Source organism: Emydura macquarii, unplaced genomic scaffold, assembly GCF_026122565.2.
Source record: "Emydura macquarii macquarii isolate MOO-44397 ecotype Brisbane River unplaced genomic scaffold, CSIRO-AGI_Emac_v2 contig_1692, whole genome shotgun sequence".
Taxonomy (NCBI): domain Eukaryota; kingdom Metazoa; phylum Chordata; order Testudines; family Chelidae; genus Emydura; species Emydura macquarii.
The window spans coordinates 311,047-321,274 of NW_027131829.1; positions in this window are offsets into that span (position 1 = coordinate 311,047).

Consider the following 10,228-nt stretch of genomic DNA (forward strand, 5'->3'; position numbering starts at 1 on the left):
CAGGTTGGGTCCTTCGGAGACCAGGGCAGGCAGGCAGGCAGAGGCCCGGCTCCGGCCGTGAGGCTCCCTCCGACTCAGTCCGGCTCCGTCCTGGGCCACTGGGCGGCGCAGGCGGTCTGCGCTGGGCGGCCCGGCCCGGCCCGGCCCGGCCCCGGCTCCCGCCCCCTCTCCGGTTGGGCTGTCTCCCCGTAGCCGGCAGCGCGGCCCCCCTCTCCGAGCCGGGCTGGCTCAGCTCAGCCGGGGACCCGCAAAGCCGGGCCCGGCCTGGCCGTCGCTGCCCAGAGACCTGCCGTGGCCGGCCCCGCCTCAGTGGCGCCTCTCCCGGTCCTGAGCGCAGGGAGTGGGACGCGGCCCGCCGGGCCTGTTCCTCCGCCGCCAGCTCCCGCGCGCGCCCCCGGCCCGGCCCGGCGGCCCCGAGCACAGCCTGGGCCAGGATCCCGCCTGCGCGGGGCTGTGAATGGGCCGCGTTTGGGCGGGTTTTCCTGGGGCGGCAAAAGGCACTTTCCCGGCCCAGCGTCCCTCCCCGGCGCCGTTCAGGGCCTGCCTGCGGCGGGTGCTGGGCTCCCAGAGCAGTGCCCAGCCTGCGCACCGCACCGCACCGCACCGCCGTGCATTCCCACTGGCCCTTCTCGGACGTGGCTGAGCCATTTTCGTTGCAGTTCTTGACCCTGCCCCCAGAAGGCAGCCGGCGGCAGGCAGGCTGCATGGAGAACGTGATCCCAAATCTGGCCAGCCTGGCAAAATCAGAAACCGCTGACACAGGGTCTTTAATGGGGAGTATCAGCAGCTTTGTAATAGGTGGTGCACTCAGCCCTGCCCCGAGGTGCGCACAGACCTGCTCAGAGCACGTTAGGAAGGCTGCAAAGCTGTGGTCCATTTCCTAGCCTGACTTGTAGGCACAGCAGCCACTGCGTGCTGAAAACTGCCTCACCCCACATGGATGGGTATGTGCAGGCATTGGTGGGGCCATACAGACAACCCCATTGCGGGGAGACACTGGACCCCAGAAGGGCAACAATATAGTCCCTGCAGGTACAATCTCTAGGCTGGCCTTTCCACCCCCATTGCCCCCAGACAATCAGATGGATCCTGCTGCCCACCAGCTTGTGAGGGGAGGGGAAGATGGCAACAGAAGAGGGAGTGCAACCTCTTATGAGGGGAGATGTGGCCCCTAAGGGGCTTTCATTGGCCCTTGCTGCTGGATTCTCTCTTGTCTGCAGACTGATAATATTGCTTGCAAGATAGTCTTGGGTTCAGGCACAAATCTAAAGCCAAGCACAAGACTGGGGCATGGCTGCTTCCCTCCAATCTCAATGTGGTCTCATCAGGGAGGAGGGGGCAATGCTGCTCCTATGCCCTGTTTACTGCTCCCTGGGAAAATTCAGTGGGAGTAGTTGGCTGAGGAAGAGGTTTGCAGAGAGGGGAGGGTTATTGTTGTCCCCCTCTCCCACTAGAGGAGACCATTGTGGAGGAGGCTGCCTGTGTTCTTAATATCTGTCCCCCCAGTTGGTGCCAAGTTTGGGATTTCTTCCCCATTTGCTAGTGGGGTAGACTCTGTTAGTGGGGACCTCCCAGACAGTGTGGGGACAGTCAGGGCTTGTGGGTCTGACCCAGACAGGTATGACCATTTCCCAAGTCTGGGCACTGAAGCTATTACAGTGTCACCTCTTCTCCTTTCCTGGACCCTGCCCCCACTCTGGAGGTGCTCCTCAGCCCTGCTCTCTGCTCAGTAAATGACAGTGCTGGCCTCTCAGCCATTGAGGTAGCTGCATTAACGGCACTGAGCAGCCAGGTGCCAGGCATTCTGCTGCATCCTCCTCTAAGGTGGAGCAGCTCAGCCCCAAGCCTGCTCAAGATACAGGGCCCAGGGATTGTGAGCCCACCAAGGGGATTGCTGATGCTGGGCTCTGGGCCTGTTAAGCTGGCACCAACTCCCAAAGGGTCGATTAGTTCTTTTAAGCCTGCTGTCGTGGTGTTGCAGTCACTGCAGCCCTGAGAGAGGTTCTGGACATTGTTTTCTATCCGTGACCTGAGGAGCAGCACCAGGGAGTGGAGGCAATTAGCCCCAGAAAGGACCTCAGGAGGGAACTAAACACCTGTGGGGAGCAGTGAGCTTGCATAGGCGTTGGGGCTCATGTAGGGGTCCCAGAGGTTAGGGACTGGAAGAGATTGCAGCCGAGCCCAGGCTGAGAGTTGGCTGACTACAGGCCGCCACTAACATCCTCAGAGTAATTCTTGACCTCATTCCTTGAGAGGCCTTTGGCACGACCAGCACCCAGACAATGCCACCTCTTTCATCTTTGTCTGGATGGAGGGGGCTCAGTTGTGCCAATCACATTTGGACAGGATTTACATCTCATGTTTTAACATCTTGTGGGCCTGTTCCTTTGACATTTGACTGGTCCCTTTCGCAGACTATCATTTAGCTTCTGTGAAGGTTGCTCTTATACCTGAGTGGTGGGACTGGCCTGTTGGCATTTTAATAACAGGCCCAGGACACTTGGTCCATTTGGCCCAGGACACTTTTGTCTGGTTGTGTATCCAGCTCTTTCAGGAGATGGATCAAAGCTGCCACTTCTTCTGTATCCTCGAGAAGATGATAGGTGCAAAAAACATATCACTGTGTCCTGGCAGAGGACAATACCTCTCTTACAGATCTGGAGAAGATGTGAGAAAGGGCAATGGCTTTTTAGGCTGACTTTTTCTCTCTGGATCTGAAGCCAATGCATGTGGATCCCTCAGGGTAAACTCCCAATGGTGAACATGGGGGACTGGGACTGGCTGGATTGTCCTCTCACTCTGGCTGAATTCTCAAAAGTTCTTAGTCTGATGCCCACTAACTAGATACCTCCTGAGGTCCCTTCCAACTCTATGATTCTAAATATGTAGAGTTGGTCTGTCTCTTGCCTTCCTGTCCCTTGACTAGGAAAAAACATTTGATGAGATGTATCGCTGTTATCTCATAGGAATCCTGTGGGCATTGGGCTTCAGTCTCCATTCTGCAGTGTTCTTCCAAGTACTGTAAGCCTTTGCAGAGTGTATGGTCAAGCTCAACTGGACTTGACCGAACCTGTCAACTTTGATCAGGAAGTGTGTCAGGGCTGCCCTCTGTCTGGCAGTTATATGCCATTGCCATCACATCCTTCCTTTGCCATCTTTGCAATTGATTGATGAGATAGATGCTTGGCAACCTGGCTTTGAGAGTGGTCCTATTGGCATATGCTGATGATGGCCCAGGACCCAGAAGACCTGCTACAAGTAGTCTTTTCAAACAATCTAATCAGCGGCGGCTTCTGCCCATGTCAACTGGGTCAAGAGGTCTGGCCTGAAGATTGGGGACAGGTGGTAGGTGGATTATCCATTGGAGCATGGGTTTGTCACTCTATCTTGGCATCTACCTCTTCACCATCAATCACTCCCCACTGTATAATTAGGCCAACTTGGAGGCCATGGTATCTGACCAGTTGCGGGCATGGCTGTGGCTTCTTTGGTGCCTTTCCCTTTGGAAGAGAGCATTATTGTCACCTAGTTGGTCCTGTCTATGCTCTGGCACTGGTTCAACACCGTGAAGCTGCCCCCTGGAACCCTGGCCAACTTCCAGAGGAGGGTCCTGGAGTTTTTTTGGCTGGGGAAGCACTGGGTCTCTGCAGGTGTCCTAAGCCTCCCTCTTAAGAGAGAGAGGGCAGGGCCTAGTTTGCATTCACATCTAGGTCCATACATTCCACCTTCAGCCCCTGCAGAGGCTTCCTTATAATGCTTGTGGTCCAGAATGGAGCCAGTTAGGGGATGCCTTTCTTCACCATCTGAAGGTTCCAGTATGACTGGCAGCTCTTTTATCCCCACCGAAGACCTCTCTTGAAACCTCTTGGAGCTGACAGTCCTTTACCAAGACCTCCACAGTACCTGGAAGTTGGCCTCCACAGTCAGATCCATTGCTGCTGCTGAGGACACAGACCTTTTTGAACCCTACTTCATAATCCACAGGTCATGGCGGTCCCCTTGGTGCACTGGAGGCTAATTCTGATTGGTGTAATCAGTCTGAGACTTCCTAGACTACAGTTGGGGGAACTGGGTGGACCCTGGGACACTTGCTTAATTCATCGGGTTGCCCACTCCATATGTCCCCCGCACCTCCAGGTGCTCCAGGAAGTAAAGGCTGCCATGTCCCATACCTCAGTTGATTATCTCTCACAACTGCAGGAGGGTGTTCCTTACTCACTCATATTTGCTGGTGCTCTGGAGCTTGATGTCAGGCTCCTGCCCCATGATCCCACCAGCCGCCTTGAACCTGCCATCCAACCCAGCTTACGGAGAACCAGGCAACCTGCCTCCGCACTACATCACAAAAGCAGCTATACACACTTGTGTTCCACATTATTCATTTCCTCACTCTTGTGTCCCACCCTGATACTAAATGGAGAGACTTTTTACCACTTATCAAGGGCAAGGAGCCCAAGTGGGCCAGCCTGTACCCCACTTTTGTTTCATGGCCCACTGTAGACATAAGTTGGCAGCTCTTTCAGACAGCCATGAACAGAGGCGTATTGCTGACACAGTTTATGGAGTTCCCCTAACACTGTTGAGAGGGAGACTTTGACGCATGTTTATCATGTTGTGGCCCCTTTTTTGCCTTATAGACCAGTCAGTTTAACCTGGGTACCCAGAAAGACAATGGAGCAAATAACCAAATAATTAATTTGTATGCACGTACCAGATAGTAAGATAAGTAACAGTCAACATGGATTTGTCAAGAACAAATCTTGTCAATCCAGCCTAATATCCTCCTTTCACAAGGTAACAAGTCTTGTGGATGGGGGAAACAGTAGATGTGCTGTATATCAACGTTAGTGAGGCTTTTGACACTCTCATGACCTCATAAGCAGATAAGAGAAATGTAGCCTAGCAACCATACTAAAAGGTGGATGCACAACTTGTTGGAAAACTGTACTCAGAGAGACGTTATTGATGTTTCCCAGTCAAGCTAGAAAGGCACATCGATTGGCATCCTGCAGGGATCTGTCCTGGGTCCAGTTTGATTCAATATCTTCATAAATGATTTGGATCAGTGGTTCTCAATCGGGTATATGTACCCCTTGGGGTACGCAGAAGTCTTGAAGGGGGTATGTCAACTTATCTAGATATTTGCCAAGTTTTACAACAGGCTACATAAAAAGAACTAGCGAAGTCAGTACAAACTAAAATTTCAAACACTGACTTGTTTATATTGCTCTATATACTATTACATGGTAAGTATCACATTGAAATATCAGTACAATATTTATATTCTAATCAATTTATTTTATAATTATATGGTAAAAATGAGAAAGTAAGCAATTTTTCCAGACGTGCACTGTGATACTTTTGTATTTTTATGTCTGATTTTATAAACAAGTAGTTTTTAAGTGAGATGAAAGTTGGGGTACCCAAGACATGTCAGACTCCTGAAAGGGGTACAGTAGTCTGGAAAAGTTGAGGACCACTGATTTGGTTATGGCATAGAAAGTACATTTATAAAGCTTGCGGTGGATACTAAGCTGGAGGGGTTGCAAGCACTTTGGAAGACAGAATTAGAATTCAAAATGATCTTAACAAACTTGAGAAATGGTCTGCAATACGTACAACGAAATTCAATAAGGACAAATGCAAAGTACTGCACTTAGGAAGAACTAATCAATTGCACAAATACAAAATGGGAAATGACTGCCTAGGAAGGAGTACTGCACTAAAGGGTTTGGGGGTTATAGTGGATCACAAACTAAATATGAGTCGTCAATATAATACTTTGGCAAAAAAGCAAATATTCTGGGATGTATTAGCAGGAGTGCTGGAAGCAAGACAGGAGAAGTAATTCTTCCACTACACTTATCAGCACTGATAAGGCCTCAGCTGTAGTACTGTATCCAGTTTTGGGCACTACACTTCAGGAAAGATATGGACAAATTAGAGAAAGTCTAGAGGAAAGCAACAAAAATGATTAAAGGTCTTGAAGACGTGACCTATGAGGAAAGAGTGAAAAAATAGGGTTTGTTTAGAGGAGTGAGGGGGGACATGATAACAGTTTTCAAGTATGTAAAAGGTTGTAATAAAGAGGAGGGTGCTAAATTGTTCTCCTTAACCACTGAGGACAGGACAAGAAATAATGGGCTTAAATTGCAGCTAGGGAGATTTAAGTTAGACATTAGGAAAAGCTTCCTGACTATAAGGGTAGTTAAGCACTGGAACAAATTACCTCAGGAGGTCATGGAATATTCATAAATGGAGGTTTTTTAGAACAGGTTAGACAAACAGTTGTCAGGGATGGTTTAGATAATACTTAGTCCTTCTTCAGTGTGAGGGGCTGGAGTAGATGACCTATCAAGGTTCCATCCCATCCTACATTTCAATGAATCTATGATTAATGGTCCAGCGAGCTCCTCAGCCTGCTCTTTTAAAACTCTTTGATGCAAGTAATCTGGACCTGCTGATTTTAAAATGTCTAACTTTCATAGCTTCTGTTTAACATAGTAGCAGAGTCCTTGGTGGGTCCTCCCCCAGAGGGTGGAAAAACTTGACCACACCTAGGTACCTAGACTGAGTGGTTCCAACATAGGCTCCATTTCCTTACCATTTGCAAGAAGGGCTCTGCCCTTTGTGGGCCTCCTTAACTCTTTCCAAATAGGGGATCAAAATGAAAGTCACAAACCCCAATGCATTCAGGGATACACCCTGCCACAAACATTCTCCAGAGATACTAGTGGAATGGAAACCATTAACATTACCATATCATGAGACTATCGTCATTCTCCCCTCTCCCCCATATAGAACAGAAATATTTATTGAGCATTTCTGCCTTTTCTGCATTATTATTGATAATTCTACCACTTCCACCTAGCAATGTACAAATGCATCGTCAGGATTCTTTGTGTTCCTTAGATATTTTTTAAAAACTCCTTATTGTCTTGAACTTTGCTGGCCATAGAATTTTCCTTGTGTTCCTTGGCTCCCCTTATCAATTTTCCACAATTCCTAATCTCTGATTTATATTCATTACTATCAACTTCCCCTTTCTTCCATATATTGTATGTATCTTTTTATTTTTTTATATCTACCTTCACTTCACCTCTAAGCCAGGTCAGTTTTTAAACCCACATAGCCTTCTTTCTCAATTGTAGTATTGTGGCTTTTGAGGCATCTAGTAAGGTGTTCTTAAATGATTCCCAATTATCATTCACATTTTTCTGATTAAATTCTTCCTCTCAGCTGATTTGGCTCAGAATTGATTTCAGCTTTATGAACTTGGCCCTATTAAAGCACCAAGGATATATATTACAGATCTGGACTTTGTTTTGCTTGCACATTATACATGTGATGAAGTCATGATCTAAGTTACCATTAATTTTTAGTTCTGTGGTCATTTTCTCTTTATCTGTTATTTTAATAAAGAATTCCCACATGTTGGCTTCAATGCTTTTTGAGTTAGGAAATTGTCAACTATAATATTTGGAAATACCAAGGATGATTTAATATTGGGAGCAGGACACCTCCAGTATATATCACTTAAATTGAAGTCCCCCTATGATTATACAGTGTTTCCCCCTACATGTTATATATAGGTGCATAAGGAGCCAGTCATCCTGATCCCTAGTGTGATTTGGTCTGTAGCAGTCACCAACTAATACCCCATCTTGTGCTTTACCTATTGGGACCTTGATCTATATGCATTCAAGATCATTTTCTTCCAAGTTATCAATGACTGGGAAGCAGGTAATGCCATTTTTGAGAGAGACTGCCACTCCCTGTCCCCTTTTGCCCAATCTTCTGCTTCTGTTTTCCTTTTCTCATTGTCCAGGAAGGATCACAGAGAAAATTGTGTGGACATTTTTCTTCAGTATGTTTCCGAGTTCCATGAAGTCATCTAATATCAGCAGGGTATCCTGCAATGCATTGTCATTATGATTGATAAGAACCTGCCCGTTCACTTCTGAGGCCTATGCAATATTAGAGTGATGTCTCATATCTTAGCTCCGGCACATCATACTGTTGTCTGCTTGGCCCTTGTAGAATATTCTTTCAATTCTTTTAAGTATTAAATTCCCAAGAAGAACTGTCTGTTTTCCTGGGATGATTGGAGAACGCTTTGCAGGGAAGCTTGATCTTCTTACAGGTTGAGACAAACTGCCATCCATGTCTGTTTCCCATACATCTCTCCGTTCCCTTGGACCTGCTGGATATTGACAGGTATTTTCTGAAGTTTCCATGTTGAGGACCTGATATCAGTTGGAAACGTCTAGCTGTGTGGAATTCCTCCCTGTCCTCTTCTCTCTGCGAACTACAGCCTGCCCATCCTCATCTGTCTCCAGCCATGCAGAATGCCATCATGACCTCTTGCCTGTGGTGGTTGTCTACTGTCAGAAGACAGGATACTAGGCTAGGTGGACCATTGGTCTGACCAAGTATGGCTGTTCTTATATTCTTATATAGTTACAAAACACCAGACCTCCTCTCTGATTTCTGATTTCTTTGATTCCTTGGTGGCTAGCTCCAGTCTTACTTGAAACTGGGGCATGATGTTTCCTGAACCTGGCTGTCTAGGAGCTCCTCAAGCTTCTCTGATTCTCAGCAGTGTCTCTACTTGCACTCCAGTCCAAGAATCTTCTCCTCCAGCACAACCACCAGTTTGTACTTCATGCATATGAAATGCCAGGCAGGAAAGAGAGCATGGTTCTTCTATTGCAGCTCACTACCACTCTTCGATCACACATAGAACCTGGAAGGAAAGCCTCTCACGTTCCCTCTCTCAACTCCTTCCAAAGCTCCCCTGTTGGCTTCCTCTCTTCACAGTTCTTGAATTTTCCTACTAAGTGACCTTTTATACCAATTCTTCCCTGTGTAACTCAGCTCAGCTCTGCCCCTCACCGCCAGGGAGCAATTAACCACTTAGAAATTCAAACAGCTGGGCTGATCAGAACTGCCAGGGTTAAAGCCTCGTGGCCTTTAGCAAGGCACCTGCTTACTCAGGGGCCCATGGCCCAGTTCTGCAGTCCATACACAAGAGTACAAACAAGCAGTCAACCAAAGTGCACCACTCACTACATCCTGCTACCTCCAAGCACAGAGTCTGCAGCTACTCCCTCTGAAATTCCCGTTAGCAGCTCTTCCATTCACTTAGTAAATGACTTTTTATACCATATACCAATGAATGGATACACAGCACTTCTCTCTCCTTTCGTCATACCAAAAACAGCCTTTTGTTTCTATTCATAGGCGGGGCGAACCTGTGTGCTGTCATGTTCCTTCTTTACCTTCAAGTGGGTTTGACTGTTTGCAGTCGCCTCTGATGTTTTTCCATTGAAAGTCTTGGTACTGAGCAAGGCAAAACTCGGCAGGGTGACAACTCTCTCTTGCCTGAACTGCCCGTTACCAAGACATATTATCTCCTGGTGGCTACAAGAATATTTGTAATACAATTACATTATTTCTGCACTATTACCATATGTAGGTCTCACAAAGGTTCTGAATCTTGGCACACCACGTGCTGTCTGCAGATACCTTACATTGTTATGCTTTATGGATAAATATCCTGTAGGATGTGTTTAGTGTGGTGAGTTTGTCAGTCTGAGGTGAGAGTTATTTGCAAAGCACAGGGGACGCTGTGTCATAGGGAAGTTAAGGTTTAATGTGCTAGTGGTTTGATTAGTTCATGGGCTTTTTTACATTCAAAAGTCAACTGAGAGAAATTGCAGTTTATTATTTTCTTAAATGATCATTTGTAATGCTCCGGTAGCGGATGTTGTCATAGCTAGACTGACTACAAGGGAGCTAAGCTCATCCCATGCAGCTGGGGAGCTGCCCCAATCTGGCCTGTGTGCTCCCCTAGATGTCATAGAATCATAGAATTGGAAGGGACCTCAGGAGGTATCTAGTCCAACCCCCTGCTCAAAGCAGGACTAACCTCAGCTAAATAATCCCAGCCAGGGCTTTGTCAAGCTTAAAAACCTCTAAAGATGGAGATTCCACCACCTCCCTAGGTAACCCATTCCAGGGCTTCACCATCCTCCTAGGGAAAAACTTTTTCCTAATCTCCAACCTAGACATCCCCCACTGCAACTTGAGACCATTGCTCCTTGTTCTGTCATCTACTAGCATTAAGAACAGCCTAGCTCCATCCTCCCTGGAACCCCCTTTCAGGTAGTTAAAGGCTGCTATCAAATCCCCCCTCATTCTTCTTTTCTGCAGACTAAACAAGCCT